The following is a 26625-nucleotide window of genomic DNA, read 5'->3' on the forward strand; positions in this document are numbered from 1 at the left end:
ATTCGATTCTGTGTTTCTGGAGATAATAATAATTATAATTTTGACACACTTAACACCTATCATATATCCCCAAATTGGGCATAATAATATTATGCAGGCTACGGGTGTCACAAGCAATTTAAAAGTCACAGTATTAAGTTGCACGGACTCGAATAAGTAAACATTTTCTAAATAAATGCTCAATTCCATCTTATAAATACGTTTAATCGTCTAACTGTCTCCTTAACAAAAGGTCGAATACCAATCTGATCATATACGGATAATTTATAATCATAGATACCTAAATACCTGATTTATCATTTGACAGTGTTAAAACAAATACTTGTATTGTCAGTAACTATTTTGATTTACTTTAATGGTTATTTTAAGCACAAATAAAATTTGAAAAACAAAATTTTATGAACGGTGTGGGATTCGAATCTACGACCTCGTTCCGTGCCGGTGCTCTAACCAATTGACCTAACCGTTCGAGTACCGCCTCGTTATAAAATTCTGTTTGCTTTGTTCAACTCTCAGGTTTAGATTTACAAGAGCGACATCTCAAGTCAATTTCCTAATATGCAAATATTGTGGTTGAGCAGGTTATCAACTGTAAAGTAGATCATGTAGATGAAGCCACAACCTGAGAGTTGAACAAAGCAAACAGAATTTTATAACGAGGCGGTACTAAAACGGTTAGCTCGGTTGGTTAGAGCACCGGCACGGAACGCCGGAGGTCGTGGGTTCGTATCCCGCACCGTTCATAAAATTCTGTTTTTCAAATTTTATTTGTGTATTAATCCTAGAAATTAGGGTTACCACTTTAAAAAACATAACATATTGTTCAGATTATTTTAAAGACATCGTAATTCGGGTTATCGTTGTCCGAAAAATAAATGCAAGTTAACGCTGCTAAAAATTAATTCTGTCTTCGTTGTAGTTTGGTACATTTTTTTATTATAATAAGGGACGAGACGAGTAGGACGTTCAACTGATGGTAATCAATACGCCCTGCCTATTACAATGGAGTGCCGTCCGGTTACGCGGCGCTCAGCCAGTCGAAAATAAGTAGAATTTTAATAAATATTTAATACCTATATGTAAATATAACAAATTATAATAATAACATAGTGACATTTACACCGCTAAAATACCGTACGTGTGAATTAAAACATTACTAAACTAAATGACTAGGAATTTGCATACATTTAGACTGAATAAAAGTGCTGTGAAATCCAGAAAAACGTTCCAAACTACAATCATGTCGAAATTGAGTTAAGAACACAAAACTGGTCACATGATTGAAATTAACGGGCTGACTGAAAATGGCAGCCCTACTGTCACTCTTTAAATGACATCATGACTTAGTAGCCCAACCCACATGTATGGAATACATAATATTTATTAAACTTTAAACACGAATTCCTTAATGTGGTGTTTGTGGGTTGGACCGTTTCTCAGGAACTACATCGATTTATTGAAACCTTTACCTACTAGATAGTAGGTAAGGGTAATTTTTTATCTAAATACTATGAATATAGGCTCCGTACTGCTGATATAGTTATACGGTGGCTGGATAATCTTGTTACCGGGAGGTCTGCTTGATGTGTTTTTTATTATTATTATTTCTTTTAAAGTTAAAGTTATTCTATATTTTATTTTATGAAATGCTGACATAATGCCTCAATTTATTTACGGTATGTGGATTGATGCATTTACTATACTCAATAACTCCTGTCTTTATAAGTATTAATTTACTTTTTTTTTTACTTACTCGTGTAAGCCTTTCAGTTTTTGATATTTGAGTATTTTTGTTGCGTCACTTTGCATATATTGTAATTTAAGTGATTTGTAAAACAAGTAAAATGTTTTCTTGACTTAAAAGAGTGGCAATGAGTTTCTTGCTACTTATTCTCATTAGCTCAACCCTTTACGAAGTAGCGGTAAATTCAATAAGAAACATTTTTTTTTGACATTCATAAGTGTCATTTCCGTGACCTACATGAATAAAGTGTTTTTGAATTTGAATAAAGATTTTTAAAAACGTTCCTATATCCCAGAAATCATGGCGTAGCAGCCTTTAATCAGATACTTTTGACTCTACGTTTCTCTGTTGCAGATTTTATTGAAGCGTCTATAGCATCCGCTAGTCTTATTGTCTCTGATGTGTTAATTGGCCGTTCCCAATATACTATCTACAGATAGAGATAAATTACTACCTTCTACTGTCAGTAATTAGCTGTCAATAATCTGAAGCTGTCCCAATATACCCGATAAGTCATTCTTATCGCCTTATATTGGGACGCGTGAATTTTAATATTCATACAAACTTCTATCGCTGGTACGACGTATAGCTTATGCGTCGTACCATTGACAGACAGCGTGCACGAATAAGGTGAGTTACCGTCGATAAGTTTATTGGGACAGAAAAGTCAACGACAGTTACGAATTTTATCTCAAGTAAGAGATAGACTGAATATTGGGACCGTAAGGCTATTATAGCAAGATTATACTCAAATATGGGTGAGCTACAAAATCACACTCAACAGGACTTAATTTTTATAATATATACTTTTATTTATTTTACAGATTTATATCACGGATGAGTAAAAAAAGAAGGAGTCCGCGCCGTGATATTAGCAAGTGAAGCACCGTTATGCTAGTGTGTGCGCTTACGGGGCCCGGGGGATACTAGTTACACAATTTTTTCTCCCTTAAATAATCATATATAGCCACAAATACTTATATAATATCGTTTTTACACTTTTTCACAACGCACGACGGCATTTTTAAAATATTTTATTGAGACGCAAACTGATCTGTCACAGACGATGAAAATTCTCATAATGGCTGCCTATCGGCCTGTAGTAGTGTAAGTGTGTGCGCAGGCCTATGTATTTACACGTTAATCGGCTTGTTTTGGTTATACACTGTTATGTAAGGTGACACGGAGTTATTTTTTTACTAGTCCGTGATTCAAATAGAGAAGATGAGTTCAGAAATACAATACAGATATTATCTATCAATGTACGAATTGTGTGTAAATATATAAGCATATGAAAAACTGAACGTAATAAGTATTTTTATTCAAATATAAAAAAAATTGTTGATATTTAATGTCATATTAAACATTTTTTCAGCAAAGAACTAAACGTTTCAAGAGGGAAGAAGCTGTGATTGTTAACAGAAAGATAGCACTTATCCTTGATTGTGAAACGCAGATTATGGATAGATAAGATCTTGCCATTAAACGGGGATAGCAATTTATCCCTAACTAGAGATCGGATATTGAAAACGGCTGTAATCATACTGTCAGAAAACCGAGATGAAATTGGATTATTCCAATACAATAAAAGACTAACAACAAAGTAATCAAACACTTAATATAAGAATCTTAGATTAAGGATTGGTCTCCACTGCGCTCGAACTAGATACTGCACTACCTAAGAAGAATTTTTTTTATAACGGCAACTATTAGATGCTTGTGTGCGTGGCATCTTGACATTCAATAGCATCTTTCAAATTTTGTAACTTATGCATAGTGTTACTTTACATTGAAATCAATAAAATACAAAATACTTAGTGATGATATGTGATCACAATGTCTTTCTTATTTCTTATAGTATTATTTTTACAAAATTTTACTACGCAACCCGGCATTTTAGTTTTAATTATTAGAAAAGTTTAACAGAACATGTGGCACGTCAACGTCACACATTGTTAGTGATTGGCTTGAGAACACCCACTTGGGCGTAGTATTAGTTGCCGCACTATGCGACTACGCCTGCGGTATCTAGTTGGAGCGCAGCGGAGACCAATCCTTAAGCCAAGATTATAATATTATATACCTGAATTCAAAAAATATTTTTCTTCCTTAATTAACGATTTGCAAATCTATATATATATAAATGAATTGCTGTTCGTTAGTCTCGCTAAAACTCGAGAACGGCCGGACCGAAGGTCGAAGGTGAATAAATATGAAAATGTTCTAAATAAAAAAAAAAAACAACAATTTAGGTTTTCCTTCCCCGTCGCTCAGACATCAAATTGAAAGAACAGTTTAAAATGAATAAATCTTTGTATCTTACTAACTTTCTCAGGAGGTTAAAATCAAACTTAATTTTAGCTACCTATTGTTGGTAGAATAACTACAGATGTTAACTATTATGGCAATAGAACGTTTGCTGGGTCAGCTAGTAGTTAATAATTATAAAGAATTTCATAATTCAGAATGGAATACGAAACACATTATGTACAAAAATTATGCAAAGAGTAGAATAAATTGTGATAATATTTTGGCTTATCTATGTATTTTTTATATATATCGCGGAACATAAACATATATGGCCTTCACAAGGCATTATATTAAGAAGAAACTTCATAAGTATGCAAGAGTCCTTCACCCTTCGCCCTCACACTCATATCATCAAGGGCTTGATAAGGCTTCTCAAGCAATTGTTATTAAAATTATCAATATTTGTTCGACTATACAAATAATAACTTTGTGTATGATTAGTTATATAACTAAGTACTTATTTCGAATATAAATCTGCATCCACAAGTCTTTTAATTATTTTTTAAGTTAATATTTCATTGGGTGTGCTAACCACTCATTTTTGTGGGTATTGTTTGACACTGAGCCGTCACGCACGTCTTTGTAACGCGTGTTTGGCTAAAGTCGGCTCGAGGTGAGTGAGACTCGCTCGTTGGGCATAGTGTCAATATAACCGTACGACTAACGGAACCCTCGAATATTTCATCTTCATTTTCATTCTCTCTCCTTCCCACAAGCACACAGCCGGTCCGAGGTTCGAGTCTCCTTAGGAGACGCCTCGCGACTGTTGTTGCGTAGTCTTTGCGGCCTCCACGGCCCACGTCCTATGTCGCTGTAAAAGCCTTCAGGGCTAACAGCATAGAGGAGGCTTTATTCGGTAGGGGATGTCCGGGGCCTTCAATACGTAAATGTATTTTCCTCCTCTCGAAAAAAAAAGAATATTTCAGTTCAGTGTTGTGTTTTCCAGTTTGTTTGTTAGTTACGCTATGACACCATAACACCTCAACTGATCATCACAAAATTAGCACAAATGAAATTTTCATTTTCCGAGAGAGTGCGCTAAGAATTACGGGCCGATGCTACTCATACAACAGCTTTGTATATCTTTTTTTTTATTACATGACTAATAAACTTAATATCTGTCTGTGCATTTTATTATTACTTAAGAACACCTTGACCGAACGTAATGACAACGTGTTCACAGTGATTCCCCACATTATTATATTACTAGCTGACCCAGCAAACGTTGTGTTGCCATATAAAGTAATTAAAAAAAATTTTAGGGATGCAACCGATTCTCAGATCTACCAAATATATCGTACTACAATTACTGTATTCGATTGCCACCTTGAAACTCTATTGCGGATCTGTGGATGGAATAGGATAATATTAAAATCGCGATACAAAAATAGGTGTTGATTGGAGATGGGTGAAATAAAAAAAAATATATATATAAAAATGTTTATTTATCATTAATGACATGATATATAGATGTTGGCCGATTCTCAGACCTCCCCGATATCAAGTTTTCGAATAAATTGGCTTAGCCGTTTCGGAGGAGTTTGGTAACAAACACCGGGACACGAGAATTTTATATATATATATATTATAATGGTAATGTGTCGATACTTGTATTAATTAGTTGTGATTTATTGTATGAATATGAATATATTTTTTGTTTTTTGATTGAATTCTCGTGACAGGCTTCGTCATGCTCACTTAAATGTCACTGCTTGTGGTGTCGACGTGGAACGAGTCTTTCCCTTCTCTAAAAAATGGTCGAGGGACGAGATAGTGGTGGCTACTTGTGGTGCCAGGATGGTCCTATGAATGTCCTACATGAATAAAGTGATTTTGATTTGATTTGACGACCCATTTTTTTGTATACAAGAAGAAGAACGTTGAATGAAGTTGGTTTTTATTACTTCCAGAAACTTACTTTTTATTATTATTAAAATATTATATCAAAGTATTGTAGGTCGTAATTTTAATATAACTTGGGATTAACATCAAAATGTTGTAAAGATTATGATGAAAACACAGGTTTGAAGCCGGTTGTTAGGGTTCCGTAGCCAAATGGCAAATAACGGGATTTACATTGAGAACATTACCATTCGGAGGACATACCAGTAGGAGGCTCCTTTGCACAGGATGCCGGCTAGATTATGGGTACCACAACGGCGCCTATTTCTGCCGTGAAGCAGTAATGTGGCGTCTCGTCCCTTATTTTCATTAAAAAAGAAAAACTATGCAAACTTCCACCAAAAATTGGTTTGAACGGGATCTAGTAAGTAGTTTTTTTTTAATACGTATAAATGTTGAGACCTCATTTGCACTGTATGATTTTTAGCCTTTTCCATTTAAATAATTGAATGTCATTTTTCTTTCTATATAACTTTTATATTATGTTACTTGCTGCAACGGAACTCTTCATAGGCAAGTCCGACTCGCACTTGGCCGCTTTTTATATAACTTGGCAATAACAGCAAAATTTTGTAAAGGTTTTTTATTGTACAAACTTTTGCCACGTTTCATGTTAATTACAACATTATTTTTAATCTACCACAGATGAGCGTTGACAATCGCAGGAAGGACAATTATGATATTAATTAATTATGACGGTAATCACTGGATTTTAGCGTAAAAAATTGGTTACGTTAATAACTCTGTTTTGTAATTAAAACAATGTTGAAATTCATTAATCTTATTACATAACATTGAGGAATAGTTTCGTGTTATCCGATAAGTTATTAATGAAGGACCATAAATAAATAATTTAAGATCCAAATGTTATTATGTCCTTTTCATAGGCTATGGTAGATGCGCCTGTATCTATGCTGGAATCTGGCTTATTTTTTGAAGTCGGTTAAAAATAATCATCATCTAGTCCCAGGCTGTCCGATCACTTAGATATTCAGCTCTGGTGTAGTAGGATTTAAGACAGAGCAATTTTTTTATAAAACATTTTAATTAATTTATAGGTAATACCTGTACAGTGGCTGGGACTTTATTATAAAAGTGTATACATTTACCCTTAAAGCTATTATTATGTATCTTATGAAGCCTACTAGAATTAGTTACAAGCAATCCCTAGTTTCTAGTGTTATAATAATGAAAGTCACTATTAAGAGCATATATGTGACGAATTTTTTGAACGTATATTAAATTTTCATAAATGAACAGTCATAATATTTATTTCTATAAATTATTCCTTGAGTAAGCACGTACAGCTTTTATAGCGTTTTTAGTTAAAATCAAGTCATCTCTGATCAGCTTAATTCTTTCTTTCTGCATCTTATACCGCATATATTACGGAGACTGCTTAGAGGAGCTGTTCCGGTGCCGAATCCTACCACTGAACATCACGAGGATATAAAGGCCGGCAACAAATCTCTTGATCACTGGTTTTGCATATGTTCATGGTCAATTGTCCCACCACGTGCGTCTCTCACCCGTCCACTCGCTCTTATACATATATAAAAAAAGTTTAATAAAAAGAGATCACAAAACGACCTATGGCGTAGTTTACGATGATACAAAACCGATTATATTTAATAGCGCCAGTCACCCTGAGACTCTAAGATCCAAAGTTTCATGTATATACTTGGCCGGGGTAATGTGAATGTATTGCACGTCAGTGACATTGTACGTGTTAAAAACTGCATTTAATGGCACATAAACAATTTAAATTATCACTTTTCGATTCACACGCTGTTTTGTTCGATAGCCAACAATATTATAGGTGTGTGTATATTCATTCTAGGAACAGTTTTTAAATTAACCATAAAATGAGCAGGCAGCTAGCGTCACTTAATATTAAATGGTCACTTCTACCAATAACAAGCCACCTCTGCCACTATCCATCATCATCATCAGCCGGAATACGTCCACTGTTGGACAAAGGACGATCGGTCCTGCGCTGCCCACATTCAACGTATTCCGGAGATCTTGTGGGGGGCTTGCTACTGATTAAATTTATTAAATCCAGAAATCCATACTGAGATATACTATTTTATATTCCTTATGATGTTCTGCAAAGTATCGCCTATAGGTACAGACAATAAATTAATTACTCAATTTAAATTCTGAAAGAATTTTCAAAGTCAAACAATGACAAAAATAAGGTGAATAATATAGATAAAAATGATGACACTAACATAAGCTTAAGTAAAAAAAAACAATAAACAACAATTTAGTATTTAATGCGCCTTTTCACAATCGGCGAATAAAGGCGATTAAACGCGAGCACAATCGTGTGGAGGAATTATTCGCTTCTAGTCGCCGATCATTGTCTATAATCGTCATAGTGATCGCGACGAGCGGTGACTTGTCGGGCACGCATCATGATCGCCGGTCATTCATTAACTGGATAACACTGGACAATGAGCGAAGATAGTAACTAGGATTGCATAATAAGTTCAATTTAATAAATTCGATTTCCAAAATGATAGCAAATTCGTTCTCTGCCTCGAAGACTCGAACCCTCGAGAACCTCGGACTCGATATCAATATTGTTGAAATCATAATTTTGCGCGACGGCCATCTTGGATTTCAAAAATGACCCCAAATTCGTTCTCTGCACCCTCGAGAACCTAGGACACGATATCCTTAATTTTTCACGGCGGCCATCTTGGATTTAAAGAAACAAAATGGCGCGTAATCGAAAATTCTGACAATTTTCTATAAATTTCTCGCATACGTCGATAAAGAAGTTTCACTTAAATTAAACTAATGGTAGCAGCAGCTATAAACTCCACGACCATCTTGAAGGACTGCCACTCAATAAATGATCACGGACGATCGTGTGGACTGTGGATGCTTACACGATGGTCAACGATTAACTTGCCGATGACAACATCATACAAGTAACGATCATCGCTGATAGTGGATAGGGGGCTTTACCGTCAAATTTTACGGAACAAACAGACAAAATTCGCCTTGATTGGAGCGCATTCGAGTCACGAGAAAGGCGTGGTCTTCACACTTTTATATAATTATTTGTTTATTTTGTCGAGATTGATTGTACAATAATGGCATTATTATATTGTGATTAATATAATTTCTATTCTGTTTCTTGTTGAACCAGTAATTAGCTAATAGTCCTTAATAATAGCTTATTGACATAGAAATAATTATAGATAATGAACTGATTAAAACAATTATTATAACAGTTAACGTATGTTAAAAGGCATTTATTACTCAAAATTGATTGCCTTAGATTTCTTTTTGATGTCAATTCTAACACTACAACGGCTTTGGCAACAAATTGCGCTCTGTGAGAAAAAAACTCTCACCGCATTCTTTTTTGGGCTCTTTTTAATAAAGTATACAATATTGTACTGTCATTGTTATTGCTATAAAATAATCATAATCTAGTCACAAGCTGTCCGATCACTCAGGTATTCAGCTGTGTAGTAGTAGGATTTACGACAGAGCCATTTTTTAATAAAACATTAAGAATTTATTTGTGGATAATGCCTGAACAGTGACAGGGACTATATTATATAAGTGTTAAGCACAATTTATTATGTTTTTAAAGAGATAAACCTCACGTCTGGGATTAATTACACAAATAAAATTTTAAAACTAAATTTTTCGAGTTGAAGAGACTCAAACGGTTGGCTCAGTTGGGAGAGTGCTCGCATGGAACGCGAAAGGTCGCGGGTTCGAGTTCCGCATAGTTCATAAAATTTTGTTTTCAAATATTATTTGTTTAAGTGTTATACATTTACCCTAAAAGCTATAATGTATATTATTTGACCCGATACCTATAATAGGTACTAAGCATCAATTGTCGTATCGTATCAATATCGTGTCGTCTCTAACTTAGCTATTACAAGCCACGATTATGTAGCAGCTATCAATACAATGACTGCAGCGAAACGAATAACATTTCGCCTTACATAACTCTTGTACAAAGCCGAATATAACATTGACTAATAACATAATAGCATGTAATACATAATAGCAGATATTGCAGCACACTAGACAAGTGAAGAACTGTTTCTATGTAATTATTAAACCACTTGAGTCTTTCATCTTTGTGTTTGTATGGAGCTAGGGCCACTTAAGAAAATTTTTGTGTCTCGATAAATGTTAACATAAAGCTTAAATAAGGGACGAGACGAGCAGGACAGTTCAGCTGATGGAAATTGATACGCCTTGCCCATTACATTGCAGTGCCACTCAGGATTCTTGAAAAACCCAAAAATACTGAGCGGCTCTACAATTGCGCTCATCACCCTGAGACATACGATGTTAAGTCTAATTTGCCCAGTAATTTCACTAGCTACGGCGCCCTTCACGCCGAAACACAGTAATGTTTACACATTTCTGCTTCACGGTAGAAATAGGCGCCGTTGTTGTACCCATAAACTAGCCGGCATTCTGTGCAAAGAAGCCTGATATAAAATTCTATTGATAATTCTATTTTCATGTCATGTTTGGGTTTTTTGCCATTATCGGTTGTCAATCGCAGTAGATGGTATGCTCTCAACGAAAGATGCTGCCTACCCTCCGTAGTTTGTTTCCCTTAGTTGCCTCTTACGACACCCACCGGAGGAGATGGAGTGGTGCTATTCATAATTTCATACACAAAAAAAAATCTGGTTGGAATCCCAGATTCAGAGAAAAACAATTTCGAAGAATGTTAGGTTAGGATTTAAGAAAGTGGTGCTCGTTTGCATAAACTTTACTGCCTATGGTATCTACCTACAGAGTTATTACTATTAATCGTGATTTAAAGATTGATGTAAAAGCCACATGTACCTTTAAATGGGTAACTAATAATAAATTAATAAAAAAAAACATCACTGTACTAATAGTTTTAGATTTAGATATATAATTAATAATAAGTATCTCTATTCGTTATAAAAAAAGCAAAACAACGGCATGGGATAGAGAAAAAAAAAACAAATATACTTTGCAAACTACGTGTAGGTATAAATATCTATATACTAAAGTACGCAAAAATGACATTGAATGAAACCATAGACCCATCATATGATGAGTTGTTTCGTTTCGATTTTAATTAGTAAATGAGATAAATAAATTCCAAAAAAATCGATCTTTTTAAATGTACTATGAAGATGCCACTTAATGAATTATGATTCGATTAATAGCGATCGCTTTTATTATTTCAATCATATAAAGTACTTTTAAAATAAAAAAATACTCGGGATAGGTAGTACATTATTTCTAGTCCCAAACTGAATGTAAAAATGTAACTTAAGGCGCGATCATACCTCAATATTCACAAAAATTGGTTTTTTAGAGAGTCGATTACAACATAACGCAATGAAAATATTCCGACGCAAAAATATTTGTATATCATTTGGAATATCTAATAAAAAAATTTGAAGTTGCTTCCCAAAAATAAACATATAAGCCAAAAATCTCCGTCCGTGAAATTTTCAGCTATAACAACACTCTTTTTTTAAAGAATTTAATAGAATTAGTACTTTTATAAAAGTCAAACCGAAAAATTATTCAATTTAAGGTGAAAATTTTGAATTAACAAAAGAAAACCAGTAAAATAAATGCCCATTTGCAGCTTAGCCACATGATCAACACAAATATTGTAGGATTGGTTGTAGCGTTTACAATCTTAGTCAGTCCGCGCCTTAAATTATAAAATATTATGGTCTGACACAAACATGGGCCGTATATGGTCATTCTCATTTTATCTTTAAACATACTTTAGTTCAAATATTTATGAGTACAGATACAATTATTTGCTGTGTAACAAATAATGGAATCATAGCTTAATTATTATAATTTGAATGCAAACTCAACTGTAATGCAAAGCACTTCCTTCATAGAAACGTATTAAGATTCTAATCGAGGTCAACCATAGAAAGACAATATAATGTACTATAGGTATAAGGTAATATAATGTACTACGTACTAGAGAAGTCATTCCGAATAAATTATAGGGAAAAACTTCATCACTGCGACTTTGAAATTCACATACATTCAATGTTTTTTCTGCTCCTCTACTTTTATCTGTCATTTATACAGCCACGATACACTGACCTCTACTATATAACACTGGACTGTCGGCTGTCAAAGTGCTTTTCTGCCTGTTTGATATTCGCCATTATGGCGCTGTTGGCCATGTAGCGAGAGTGTGCGATACTAAAACTCTGATGACGACCACAGCTAAGCAAACATCGATAGGTGGTGAGAAACTATTTACAAAAAAAAATATGTAAGTACTTTATTACGTTAATTCCTGAAGTCTTAATAACAAGGACAACGAACGAAATTAATTCAAAATGCAAAAATACTGAGAAAAATTCAGAGTACTGTACGTTCCTCTCGTAGTCATTTGTATTATGCGTCAAAATAAGTTCTTTGGACGCTCGCGAGTGGCGCTTCAAATAGGCACAAAAAAATTGCTGTCAAACATATGGGACAGCCTGTGCAGAGGTATATATTACAGGTCAGTGGCCACGATCAGTAATATAAGTACATACTTTATTGAGTCTTTGAAAAAGTCTATACTCTGTGGCCTCAAAAAACATTGTTTACCGTACTATAATGTCGCCAAAAAAGCACAGTTGTTTTGGTGCCACAGACAACTAAATCTAGGTATGGTATTGTAAGTTTGTTGCTTGCCAGTCAGGTGTTTCCGGGACGATACGACTTAGACCTTCAAACATGTGCATCACCTTCCTGTAATATCGGCAACGCTCCTGGGATTCCTATGGTGATGAACAGAAGGTGTCCCGTACGCTTGTCTGTCCTCTACCATAAAAATAGCACTGCACACATCGCTAGTTTCACTACCACTAGGATATGTGTAAAAAATGTACCGAGGGCTCTGAATGAACTTAATTTCATCATCAGCCGGAAGAGGTCCACTGCTGGACATGGGCCACCCCCAAAGATTTCCACAACATCCGTCCTGCGCTGCCCTAATCCAATGTTCCATCTTGTGGGGGGCCTACCAACACTGCGTCTTCCTGTACGTGGTCGCCATTCAAGGACTTTACTGCCCCATCGGCCATCTTCCGTCGAACTATGTACCTTGCCCACTGCCACTTCAGTTTCGCAATCATTTGGACTATGTCGGTTACTTTGGTTCTACTACGGATCTCCTCATTTCTGATTCAATCGCTCAGGTAAACTCCGAGCATAGCCCTCTAAGCGACCTTGAGCCTTCTCATAAGGCCCATAGTTAGCCACCACGTCTGCGTACCGTAAGTCATCACTGGCAACACACACTTGAAAACCTTCTTAATTTAGTATCATATAATAACCCACGCCGGGGGCCATAACTGTTGTTATAACTTATCTGCTCGAGTGAAGGTCTCATTTTATTGTTTAATTAATTACTGTCAATGATTAATCGATTTGTTTTCATTAAAATTATTGCCAATTGTGGTTCGGCATCCGATAAGTATTCTACAGTTCACGCATAGTTGTACAAACTGATAGATTCACTTCTATGGCGAAGTCTGATATCCGAGCACACCTTCTTAAATTTATAACGGGTTATTAAATACTGAATATTATTTAACGATAATTAATATTTGCAATCCTCAGACATTAATGGGTTGTATGTAAAAATATTTGCCCATAAACGTCAGATTACTGAATTGTTAAAATATTATTTTGTTGTGTAATTATTTATTATATATATTTTGATAGTCTACCGAGCCTACATACCTAGCGACACAGATAGCTGAGAAATAGTTTGTCGAGTGGGATACAGTCAGACATGTCCATTCAAGTTGAAAATAAAACTCAAAACCTGAGCTTCTAACCTAAAAACAATATTTCTAGAAAACATGGCAGAGCAGAGTACTAGCTTATGCGATCGGCGCGATTTTGGCGCTCACGCATCGTTCTGTCAATGCGTATTATTTTACATGTAGCAATAGATTGCTTATAATTAGGATGATTTGAGTGAATGTATCTGAAAGCTATTGAAACAAGCTATAAGATAATGCAAATAAACCATCTTATAAACAAAATAAATCACATATAACATCTTATGTCTCAAAGTGACGAGTGCAATTATAGTGCCGCTCAGAACTTTTGGGTTTTTCAAGAATCAATCAGCTGAACTTCCTGCTCGTCTCGTCCCTTATTTTCATAAAAAGAGAACACTGGACGTTGGTATGAGTGTTCTAGTGCTGCGTGTATAAGCACTTTTATAATGTCTTGTTAGATGATAAAATATTGTTACAACGCTGTAGCCAACTTTAAACTTTGGCTAAACGATGTCAATGCTGTGAATAGGGTTGGCAACTTTTATTAGAAGAAATAGAGTATTTCATTATATTTCAAAGGAGGTTAAAAAGAGTTCGGACTTCCAAAAATGAGGATCATTTATTTTTAAATTTTAAAAAGGTATTTATTTGTACTTTTTGGTTAACATATTAACAGTAAATAGTCTACTGTTTTGGTTATGATAGTGGGTTTGTATAATATTACATGACTGGCAATAGTATAATAAAAAATGTGTAAAAAAAAAAAGTATTTTATCATACTATATTAATGTTATACATTATAGAGTACGCCTACATGATATAGAATACAATACTCTGTTTTAGAGTACGGTTGGCAGCCCTAGCTGTGAATAACTTCTCTTTACGATAGTAATAATTATTTCTTATCACCAGAATACGTATGTCTCACAACCACTATTCGCAAAATGAATGTTTTATAAAATACTATACGAATAACTATCACTGCGGTTAAAAATTGAAGGAATAATCTTAATAAATTCAAAGCTGCCCTTAAGACGTCAACTCCAGTAAATTAAGTATTGAAAAAATTGGCCATTACTTGCAACAATTCATAACTTAGGTAAGTTTTAATCAATTCAAGGAATGTAAAATTGTATTTTCATAATAAGCTAGACACTATGCAGTAAATTACTTTTCTGATGGGAGATGCATAATAATGCAATATTTTTGTTAATTTTGTGAGTGTTTGAGCATATTGTCCTGTGCATTTTCTGAACAAATTCAATTTCAAATCCAAATTAACTTTATTCACTGTAAAAAAAAATTATGCCAGTCAGAATAATTATAAAATTTAAGTTATAAGTAATAAAATGAGCATACCATAACATTCAATAATAATAAAGTTACAAACATTACTCTTAACTATTTTATCATTCAAATAATCTTGCACATTATAATTAGCTTTAGACATTTATTTACGAACCATAAACATTATTTTCTCTTGAAACAAGTTTATTGCTTGTTCAGAATAGTAATAGAACAAAAATTAAGGCGAAGGGTAAACAGAAAACATGCAAACAAGGTGTTTTTAGACAAGTTTTGTGGTGAAAATATAGGATTTGGAGCTATAACACTACTTTATCCTGTTACACATACCCTTAAGTCTTACTTGTAGGTTGCTAATCCTTATTGTTGGTTAAAGTAAGCACTCCAGAGCTATTATGAACTACCAGTTTTCTCTGCAGTTAAACAAGTTTTTTCTCGGCATGATGCATTTGTTTAGTATACTACTATCATAAAAGTTGTTCTTATAGATTTTACTTTTTTATGTAGGTACATTTATTCAGATTAGTAATCAATTATGAGGATTGTAAGCAATTAAACAGTTTGCGCCTGTTAAAATGTTACATTTCGACCCAAGAATTTTGAAAATGTTGGCTTTGTTACATAGGAGCCGTGAACTCATATCAGTTTATAGTTTTGGCGAGAACGAGGTATTGATAACTGTTTCAATACATCTTTGTTCAAACGAATTTATGGCACAGCTATTTGTATCATGTATATAGGTAATGATTTGAAAAGAGCAATTGTTGACTTTCTTGCCGACTCTTCTCAACAAAAGCAGCTTTTCTAATCATTGGCACTTAAAAAAATATAACCGGCAATTCAATAATGTATTTATAAACCTACTTGAATTAAAATATTTTACTTTCACTTTAAATCGCATAAAATTAAAATGGCAAATATTGTTGTAACACAAGTACAATCAGCACCTGTAATATGCTTCAGCAGCCAGCATCATGAGAAGCAGGAAACAGCGCTGATAGCAGTTCCTTCACATCAGCACCACGGATCAATGAAGATGGTACTTGACATTTGCAATACAAAGGTCGAACATCTCTTGGCAACTTTGTACTTTTTGTATATCATATAATTATTTTTGTATTAAACATACGCTTAAGGATACAAAAACGTGCGAAAATCTTGATAAAAATTAACAATATCGTTTTTACTGCAGGTTTATTGAGCTCCGAAATTGGCCGTTTAACGCCTTTATAATGATACCAGAACTTTCGAGATGTCACATGTAATTTACTCATCATGCCTTGTTTGTCTCATGAGCTACGAATAAATTCCGGGGTGACCCACTTATAAGGTCGTAAGGTGATGATAAAAATATAATTGACTAATTGAGGATACTATTATTATGATTCGTGTCTATATTATTTGTTTAGGCTTATTTCTACAAGATGCCGGCTAATGTGTACCGTAGCGGTACCTTACCGGTCGGAGGCTCCTTTCCACAGGATCGTCAGCAATCGCGGCACTATATTTTAACAGGCAGGATGGGTCACTTAACTTATGAGAACTTGCTCTTCCTGTCACCTCTAATCCAGGTTAGGACATATTCGTAGTATAATAGATGGTTGGAAGGATTCGTTGCCAACTTTTACAAGAAGAAATAGAGTATATCTGTTTTCATTGGAGGAAAAAAATAGTACGGACTTCCAAGAAAAGAGTATTATTTGGTTAATATTTTTAAAACGGTATTTTTTGAACTTTTTGCAGCACATAACAATTTTTCATGGTTTTTAAAGGAATTGTATGACTCCAAATATTCTTACTCTAAATGTATATAGATCAAGAGTTCATTTTTAATGAATTTCAATTAAGCTATGTTTCTCTATTCTCGACACTTCACATTCATGACGGTCCGAATGGGGCTACATTTTAGGTTATGATAATGGGTTTGCATAATATTATATGACTGGCACTACTAGTATAGTAATTATTGTGTAAAAAATAGTGTTTTATCATACGATATTAGTGACATATATTATAGAGTACAATACTCTATTTTAGAGTACGGTTGGTAACCCTAGTTAGAAAATCTTAGGACACCTTTATTTAGCATCACTAATTCGCAAAAAAACTTGTTTATTATCTGCAAATTTGTTATAAATCAACCAGTGGAAGGCTCCTTTGAACGGGATGCTAGATTATAGGTACCACAACGGTGCCTATTTCTGCCGTGATGTAGAAGTGTGTAAGCATTATTGTGTTTCGGTGTGAAGGGCGCCGTATCTAGTGAAATTAAAGTAATATAACATATAATGGTAACTATCTATATCCACTTTTTTTTTATCTAGACGCGTTCGCGGTGTGCTATATGTACATGCATATATGCATACACTACAGCTGCGTCTAGGGTTGCCAACTATATTGTTTTCAACAGTATTATATTGTTTTTCACTAAATTATGCAGTAAAAAACTGTAGAACAAAAATAAAGTATACAAAATACTGTTTTCAGCATGCAAACACATTATGTGTTATACTTACTCGCTCACACTTTGTTTTATTTAGTCAGAGGGCGCTCACTGCTGCACAACGTGAGCAACAAACAAATCAGACCGAGTTTCTGAACGAACCTGTCAATGTCAAATATTCAAGACTGTCAGTGACAGACATGCGAGTGTATGCGTTCTCGTTCTCATTCTCAGGACATATAACCTTTTTTTACGCGGACCGTGAATTACCTCATTTATTTTAATTTTAGTTATAATTGTGGTGAGGCGTATGAAGTTTTTAAACAAGATTAAATTTGTAAGTTGTGAGAGAAGTTAAAAAAAATATGTATTTAAAACAATAAATAAATAAAATGCTGTTCATTTTTCTAAAATACTGTTTAATATTCTTCACAGACCTGAATATACTTTATTTCTTGTAAAAAAAAGTTGACAACCCTAGCTGCGTCTCGTAACGGTGTCGCAAGTCCAGAGACCGCGCTAAAATAAGTTTTCACTTCAAAAATCATTTTTTTTTTAAAAACAAAACCAGCACAATGTATTAATTTCGACACGACTGGTCTGTCGGCTCTAGACGCATTACAAATGAGATGTTTTGACTCCGCAAAGGTCAGCAAACCATTAAATCTGCGCATGCGCGTGTTGCAAGCCGAGATATTTAGCGTCGGCCAGTGACATTTAGTATCGGATGACCCCCAGACATAATCATTGAATGATTATAGTAAGTATGAATTAAAATTATTATATTCGTGAACAGTGATTTACAAACCAAACAATCATTTAATGTACAGTTGTGGCCTTACCGTTCAATAGCAGTTTAAACAAAAACAAAAGAACAACTAAATGTTTCTTCTTCGTAATAAATAAATTCATTAAATTATATTAAATAACATACGCTTAACAAAAAAGTATACACTTTTATGATAAAGTCGCAGCCACTGTTCAGGCATTATCTATAAATAAATTTAAATGTTTTAATTAAAAAATGGCTCTGTCGTACATCCTACTACTCCACATATCTAAGTGATCAGACAGCCTGGGACTAGAGTATGATATATATAGGTATATTTAATAGTAGTATAGCAACAGCAAAGACAGTACAATATTGTATACTTCATTAAAGAGAGCGCAAAAAGAATGCTGTTTCTTGCGCCGCTTCTTCTCTCTCAGAGCGCCATTTGTTTCCGCAGCGGTAGTAGTATCTAGAATATTAGAAAAGACATCAAATAGAATTCTAAAGGAATCAATTTTGAGAAAATAAATGCCTTTGTATGCCTTTTAAGAATTTATTAGACATATATAATATATCAACTAAATATTTTTTTGTAAACATCATTTTAAAAAGAGGAATTTCGTTTTAAACGGAACACATAGTATTTTCAACAATTATTGCTTTAAGATATTGACAGTAAAATTACATTCAATTTGTGAATGCAGTGAATGTGCCTCGTACAAGTTTTTCTGGAATGTTTAGAAAAAACTTTTATCTTCTATAATTATCAGCAAGGAATTAAAATAATAATCACATTGTTCGGTATTTTTATATGAATAACATTATTAGCAATGTTTGACTATGATTGAAATAAATTGATACACACTTGACTTGTGTGACAGAAGGTGAAATTCTTTCAATATAAGAGGGATACCTTTCATTTGAATTGTTTTATGACAGTAAGACGAGCAATACTACCAATTACCATGCGGTACCGCACTACAATTGTGCTCGTTACCTTGATACATAAGATGTTAAGTCTCATTTGCCCAGTAATTTCAAAAACAGGCGCCCTTCAGACCGAAATACAATAATACTGACACAATACGATTGTGGTACCCATAATCTAACCGGCATCCTGTGCAAAGGAGCCTCCCACTGGTAAATTTCGATCACGTAAAGATTGACTGGAGCTAACAAATTAATCACCGTTTTGTATCTAAGCTCTAGAAGCATAATTATTGAAAATATCCTTATCATTAAATATCTTTTTTCCTTATCATAAAAAATCTTTTATCATCAATTCTGTAAACGTCATCCCGAATAGAATCAACTACCGCTAATATTCCTGGAACCTTATCACCAATTAACACGTTTATAGAGTATAGATGCAGATATATAAGTAGTAAGACAATTACACGACTTTGGGCACAGCTCCTGAGCACGCAGAGCGTTGTACGCCATATCTCGCAGTTTCAATATATTTAATTATGTCATTCTATCTATTCCTAATTAAATACCCTTTCTAGAGTATATGCATTATGTACTGAAGTAATAGATAAAAAATTAACTCCCTTATTCATAATGGTCCGCTAACTTTAAACAGCCGCTAAGGAGTGTTTTTTCTCATTCTGACTTAGTTCAATAGAAGAAGACAGAGTGAGAATTAGCAATGCTTTAAGTTAGCAGACTATTATGAATAAGGGGGTAAATGTGTATGGAAGTAACTATTAAAATACAGGTTCCGCCTAATTTAATATTAGTGACACTTAAAATAATATAAATTGTTTTAATTAATTATTAGAAGCACTTCTTATGTAAAACTGTAATTACTTTCGTTTTAAACGCTTTTTTCTTGTGTTATACATTCATATTATATTTTCACAACTATAATATGTTTTATTTTATTTTTGTATTTTTCAGATTTTTGTATAAAATTTGCAAACTTTTACCCCCTTATTCATAATAGTCTGTTGACCTAAGTCAGAATAAGAAAAAACACTCCTAAGCGGCTGTTTAAAGTTAGCAGACATTATGAATAAGGGGGTTAGTGTTAAAGTGTAGAACAATTAATTAATAATTAGTGTACGATTAATAGTAAATCTTATATTACTTAAATTATAATTGTTTTAAGGCTTCAAACCCCAGCGGTGATGATATCCAAGGCCGGTTACTTGAATTACTTCAAACATTAAGGTTTGGTCTCCACTGCGCTCCAACTAAATACCGCACTACCTTAGAACAATAGCTTTTTTATAACTCATACTATAAGATACTTTAGTGCGTGGCATCTTTATAATTTTGTAACATACGCCTAGTGTTGTTTAACATTGAAATTAATAAAATACAAAATATCTCGTGATGATATAAGATCCCAGTGTCTTTCTTATCTCTTGAAGTATTATTTGTACAAAGTTTTACTACGTAACCTGGCATTTAAGTTTCAATTATTAGCAAAGTTTAACAGAACATGTGGCACGTCAACGCCACAGCTTGTTGTAGACTGGCTCGAGTACGCCCACTTGGGCGTAGTATTAATTGCCGCACTTTGTGACTACCCCTGCGATATCTAGTTGGAGCGCAGCGGAGACCAATCCTTAATCTAGTTTCAATAGTAATAATATCATAACCGGACACCGTCTGTCAACAATTTCAAATAAAAGTAATGTCGGATGTGAGATAGAAGCTCTTATCAATCACCTACTTTTACATTTTATCAACAATACTTAATGTCACTATGTCTACAAACTATTTATTACAAATCCCAGTTATAATACACACTAACGAGTTAATAAGATAATATTGTTTAGATGGGAAATGTTACACTGCCTAAACTGTAATAGTTAAACAAAAGTTTATAACCTAGGTCCTAAAGAATCATTAAGAGAAAAATTTAATGAAATAAACATGTTGACTGTTGCTTCTCAATACATTTTTGATAATGTTATGTATGTTTATAAGCACATTGAGGAATTTTCTAGAAACTGTGACATTCATAATGTTAACACGAGGAACAAACTTAACATTGTTATGCCTACTACTCGGTTGGATCGAGTTAGTAAGTCTTTTGTTGGGCGATGTATATGCTTCTACAATATGATCCCAGAAAATGTACTAAACAAATGTGTTACGAAATTTAAAAGAATTGTTAAAAAACGTTTGTGTGGGAAAGGCTATTATAGCATAAACGATTTTCTTAATGACACCACGGACTGGGAATATAGCGAACGCCCTCAGGCTCTTTAATTATAAATGTTTATTGTACGATATTACATTGTAATCCATATTTTATATTAAAAAAAAAGCCCGCTGAGTTTCTTGCGCCCATTCTTCTCAGGTCTGAGGCAGTCTCTTTCGAATGGGTGGTAGTTTTTGACAGGGTGATATAATTATAGTCCAATGCTATCTGTCAATAGGTTATTGAAATGTAAGTAAGCATAAAAGGATAGATTTGCCTACGTCTAGTAAATTAAACTAAGAATAGAAAGGTTATTTAATACGGCCGTTAATGTTAGTTTAAATTAACTATAATTCTGACGCGTTTTAATGTTTTAAAAGTGTTTTATTTAAATGTGTTACACTCGTGTTAATCAAAGAAAATACTAGATTTTAAATGAGACAATTTTTGCACCGGCCACTCACTAAGGCGGCTGAAGCTATTTTGATGTTATTAGAATGTTTTAAACGGAATATTAAAATGAAAATATAAACAAAGTGGACATTTGTTATTGTCGTCATGTCTATAAAGATGAATCATAGGCGCTATAAATAGAGTTGTGCCAAGTCCTCAATAAATCCTCAATAAAAGACTCCTCCAATAAGCATGTCCTGTTAGCATATTATGCATTTCAAAGCATTTTATTCCTAGATCCTATGACAGAGTCATAGAGCCTTCGTGAACTATATATAAGAATATATTTTATTTAGTAGTTTTAAAGAAAGGAAGTTATTTTATTTATTCATTGTTAAAAAGAACGGCCTATAACCAAATAAACTTATTAACACACAATATAATATTGTTTACAAATAAAATTAAAAATAAAATAAAATCCAATCTATATATATAAAAATCAATTGCTGTTCGTTAGTCTCGCTAAAACTCGAGAACGGCTGGACCGATTTGGCAAATTTAGGTCTTGAATTATTTGTGGAAGTCCAGAGAAGGTTTAAAATGTGAATAAACAAATTTGTTTTTCCTTTGATGTGTCCATACATAATTTATATGAGAGAATTTATTGACGCACGGTTTGACAGTTCTGCTGTGAAACAATTTCATTACGACAGCAGGGTGCATATTTTACGAAGTAATTTTTGATGTTATGATATATTATTGGCAAATTCATATAAAAACATTATTTTATTTATTACTAGCTGACCAGACAGACGTTGTTCTGTACATAATAAATAAAATACCGTTTTTGATGAATTTGTCAATAATTTTTCATTGTAACATAATAATATGCTCCTTGTTGTTATAATGAAATTGTTTCACAGCAGAACTGTCAAACCGCGCGTCAAAAATACTCTCATATAAATTATGTATGGACACATCAAAGGAAAAACATAAATGAGATAACAAATATTGGAAATAAAAATAATTATGGGTCCCAAATCGAAATAAAAACTATCCTATCTCTTAAGTTAGACTAAACTGCACTCCATGAAGTAATCCCCATTGAAATCCGTTCATTAGTTTAGAAGTCCATTGAGGACAAACTTTGTGACACGAGATTTATATATATTAAGATATACAGAACAACGTCTGTCCGGTCAGCTAGTCAACAATAAAATTTAAGCAATGTCGCAACTTATAAAAAAAATTTAAACATACAGAGATGTTGATACAATACACAAATCAAACACGAATAAAAGAATTACCTATTATTTATTCAAACCTATTGTTATTTTATTTGTATGAAAAATTTTGCCGATTTCTTACTGATGTTACGATATTATGATATAATGTTATTAATCATTATTAAGTTATATAGTAACAGATTTTTTTTTATTATATACTTAAATATATAATTTTATTATTTTCATTGCCAATTTTTATGGTAGCAGTAGATTTGGGGATTAGATATCTATTATTATCTATCTATATATATAAAAATGAATTGCTGTTCGTTAGTCTCGCTAAAACTCGACAACGGCTGGACCGATTTGGCAAATTTAGGTCTTGAATTATTTGTGGAAGTCCAGAGAAGGTTTAAAAGTTGAATAAACAAATTTGTTTTTCCTTTGATGTGTCCCCCGTCATTCAGAAATAGAGAGGTAAAAAATAAACTTAATTTTAGGTAACTATAGTTGGTAGATTTACTACAATTGTTAATTATCTCTCACATTATTTTTATGTAGATTGATAAATCTTAAGTTTTGTCACAAATTAAAATTAATTAAAATCATTATTTTATTTATTATATACAGAACAACGTCTGTCGGGTCAGCTAGTAATTAAGAATGATTTAACTCTCGATGTCTGTGTCTCGGTGTCTACAGAATACCAACGATGAGAAGTTCCCAACCTAATGCTGGTGAGACACTATTTTAAGATTATAAGATTTCTGTAAACTTTTTGAACCAAATATACCTTTAAATTATTATTATTATTATTAACTGCAGTGTATGGATGCCCTGATTCCTGAGTTGGGATCATTATAACAACTTCCTTAATTCTTTTTTTTTTAAGTATTTAATTTTACAAGCAAGCATTTATTATTCCGACTGAAGGATTGATGGTCACGCAATAAATTATAAAAGTTAAGTAGTTTTTAAGAGACTAATGTAATGACACGGTTTTTGTTATTATATTAATATTATTTCGAAGGATAAGGTCAAAATATATTTTTTGATTATAATAATATTCGCACAAATATTTAACCTTACATTAAGAATGACACTAATGAAATATTAAATTAGTTTCTATGTTTCTTATATTTTTTATCTGAGTAAGTTGATTTATGTATAAAATAGAGCAAAAATAAATAAAATTCACTTTTCTTTTTATTTCGTAAATAAATAATAATATAAATAAAGTTATAAAGAGAAAGTAATATATTTACTAAATTATATGAGAAACAAACATTCGAATGATTTTAAAAGTAAAAATAAAAAATAAAGCATTTAAAAAAATAAAAATCACAAAAGCTTAATTATCTCACGAACGCAGTGCATGAATTTTTTTAATTAAATTAATTGATTTATAAAAGGCATTATATCTAAAGTATCGTATCAAAAATGTTGAATAAAAAAAATTCAATCAATGAACCTAATTGATGTACTGAATTAGAATTAAACACATGCTTTTAAAGCCTTTTCAAAAACACTTAACAAAATTAAAAATACAAAAATAAAATAACCTATCTCATCACCACAATTATCGCATATTTCAATTATTTAGATTATAAAAGCATCATGTCCTACCTTAGTCAGTGATCACGTAAATAAATAACTTAATAATCACTACAGACGTCAGATAACGTAACGGTAACGTATCTTGGCCGGTACTTGCGTGCTACAGCACTTCCCCGAACACACTGGGCGATACACCGGCCGCACTCAACATATAACTCGTCTATATTATCGTCAGGATATTCGGCGATCACTTACACATTCAAACACCGTCTAACGATTTATGTTATCCGTTCTTGGGAATCAGAACACAGCCCTTGTGGTTTGCAAAGTCGCTTCATTGTGTGTCTTTTATCGCATTTACCACGGAGAGTGTTCCGAAGAGCTGTTTCACATGATTTCTGCCACCGAATTCCACCTTCGCACGACACGACACAAGTTATCATCTCCGCCATCTGGATGTTCTATTCCTCCACAGTGCAGTTTTCAAGGAGCTTTGTTCCACGTACTACAAAGCTGTGGAATGAACTTCCTTGTGCGGTGTTTTCAGGACAATACGACATGGGTACCTTCAAAAAATGCCTGTACACCTTCCTTAAAGGCCGGCAACCCCTCTGTGATTCCTCTAGAGTTGCAAGAGAATGTGGGCGGTGGTGATCACTTAACACCAGGTGACCCGTACTCTCGTTTGTCCTCCTTTTTCATAAATAAAGTCAAAGTCAAAGTTCTTTATTTGCTAGAAAAATTCACAAGTAAAGTTGTTATACATTAAAGAGTAGGCACATGTTTTGTCTTGACAGACATGCAAATATTCCAGTGGTTTCGTTTTATAATTATTATTATAAACTAACATAAACAATAATTACTGCTACATTCAATTTGGCAAGAGTAAAGTCATACCTAAAAGACCCTACTATATACAATTACAATAATTAATAAAATGTTAAGAGATAATATAGTAAAAATTATCACAAAATATTATAATAGTTGACCGCGTATGCTGCAGAACTAAGTCGGTTCGCCAATCCTGCAATGTGGTGGTTACCCCAGCCGAAGTCTAGTAGGATCACGCGATGGAAACAAAGAACAGTCGCCTAACCGAGTGAATAAATTTAAATTTTTATTAATAAATAAACTAGCCTCTAGTACATAAATTTCGGTAACAGTCAGTATGTTTTAATTTAAAAATAGAGGTCTGCAGCTATCGAAGGGCCCTATACCGGCCACAGTTCTTATTTATCTTTTTTGAACCAGTAATACTTTGTTTATGTTTGTGGAGTTACCCCATAGCAGAAGATACAATACCTTTTTTTTATGGAATAGGAGGACAAACGAGCGTACGGGTCACCTGGTGTTAAGTGATCACCGCCGCCCACATTCTCTTGCAACACCAGAGGAATCACAAGAGCGTTGCCGGCCTTTAAGGAAGGTGTACACGCTTTTTTTGAAGGTACCCATGTCGTATCGTCCCGGAAACACCGCACAAGGAAGCTCATTCCACAGCGTTGTAGTACGCGGAAGAAAGCTCCTTGAAAACCGCACTGTGGAGGACCGCCACACATCCAGATGGTGGGGATGATATCTTAACTTGTGGCGAGTCGTGCGAAGGTGGAATTCGGCGGCGGGAATCAGGTTAAACAGCTCTTCGGAACACTCCCCGTGATGAATGCGGTAGAAGACACACAATGAAGCGACGTCTCTACGCAACGCTAAGTGATCCAGCTGTTCGCAGAGCACTGGGTCCCCGACAATTCGAGCTGCCTTCCTGATTATAGATGCTATATAGCCATGATAGGCGGCAACAATTGCAGATTCTTTTGATATTGTCATAAGAGCAAAAAAAAAATTATGTATCCTTTTTACCAGTGATTCTTTATTATGAGCCTTTCAGTATAAATTTTTATTTATACTAATACCAAGGAATTTTAGATTTTTTTTATGAAAATAAGGGACGAGACGAGCAGGACGTTCAGCTGATAGTAATTGATACGCCCTGCCCATTACAAATGCAGTGCCGCTCAGT

The 26625-nt window shown here is 33.7% G+C and overlaps 1 protein-coding gene across 1 annotated transcript in view; it reads right to left on the reverse strand.

Annotated features, from left to right (window-relative positions):
• Positions 1-24801, reverse strand: part of LOC126974532 (scavenger receptor class B member 1-like) — a 113764-nt gene extending 88963 nt beyond the window's left edge. The window contains exon 1 of the mRNA XM_050822048.1: positions 24675-24801. The gene's annotated coding sequence lies outside the window, so the exon portion shown is untranslated. The remainder of the gene's footprint in view (positions 1-24674) is intronic.
• Positions 24802-26625: the final 1824 nt, after the last annotated feature.

Source organism: Leptidea sinapis, chromosome 32 (genome assembly GCF_905404315.1).
Source record: "Leptidea sinapis chromosome 32, ilLepSina1.1, whole genome shotgun sequence".
Classification (NCBI taxonomy): Eukaryota; Metazoa; Arthropoda; class Insecta; order Lepidoptera; family Pieridae; genus Leptidea; species Leptidea sinapis.